The sequence below is a fragment of the Pterocles gutturalis genome, unplaced genomic scaffold (genome assembly GCF_000699245.1).
Source record: "Pterocles gutturalis isolate BGI_N339 unplaced genomic scaffold, ASM69924v1 scaffold25790, whole genome shotgun sequence".
NCBI classification, from domain to species: Eukaryota; Metazoa; Chordata; class Aves; order Pterocliformes; family Pteroclidae; genus Pterocles; species Pterocles gutturalis.
Genome location: NW_010146694.1, coordinates 29,929 through 30,903, shown reverse-complemented (window position 1 = coordinate 30,903; position 975 = coordinate 29,929). Strand labels below are relative to the sequence as shown.

The 975-nt window shown below is 55.5% G+C and overlaps 1 protein-coding gene across 1 annotated transcript in view; it reads right to left on the bottom strand.

The window, feature by feature from the left end:
• Positions 1–975, bottom strand: part of LOC104470796 (GRB2-associated-binding protein 2-like) — a 37,545-nt gene that overhangs the window by 11,574 nt on the left and 24,996 nt on the right.

Below are 975 nucleotides of genomic sequence, written 5' to 3'. Positions count from 1 at the left end.
ACGCCAGCTGGGCTCTGACCGCCTCTCCCTCCTCCATCCCTCCCTCCTTGCTGCTCTTGTGAGCCAAAACTCTTCATGCCAAAAAAACTCCTCGCTATTTAAGGCAACCGGCTGGGTCCGGAGGCGGAGAGCTGCCGCTGCCACGGGCTGCTGCGAAGCTCAGTGAGCTCTGGGCTACAGCAGGGATGCACGGCAGAGTGGTGCAAGACCTGTCCATCTCTCTAGTTGTGTTTTTTCTGGTTAATTAGGGCCTCCTCATCTGCAGGATCACAGAGTGTTTGAAGTTGGAAGCCACCTCTGGAGGTCATCTGGTCCAACACCCCTGCTCAAGCAAGGCCACCCAGATCCCATTGCCCAGGACCATGTCCAGATGGCTTTTTAGCATCTCCAAGAGTGGAGACTCCACAGCCTCCCTGGGAAACCTGTGCCAGTGCTCTGTCACCCTCACAGTGAAGAAGTGTTTCCTGATGTTCAGAGGGATGCTCCTGTGTTTCCCTCTGTGCCCGTTGCCTCTGGTCCCAGCACTGGGCACCACTGACAAGACCCCGACTCCATCTGCTTTGCACCCTTCCTGTAGGTATTTATATACATTGATGAGATCCCCCTGAGCCTTCTGTAGTCCCGGCTCTGTCAACCTTTCCTCACAGGAGAGATGCTCCAGTCCCTTCAGCATCTTTGTGGCTCCTTGCTGGTCTCTCTCCAGTATCTCCATGTCTCTCTTGTACTGGGAAGCCCAGCACTGGACCCAGCACTCCAGGTGTGACCTCACCAGTGCTGAGAACAGAAGTATCACCTCCCTCAACCTGCTGGCAATACTTTGATGCAGCCCAGGATACCAGTTGCCCTCTTTGCAGTAAAGACCCATAACTGGCTCATGTTCAACTAGGTGTCCACCAGGACCCCCCGGTCCTTTTCTGCCAGCCTGCTTTCCAGCTGGGTGGCCACCAGCACATACAGGTGCCTGGGACTGTTCCT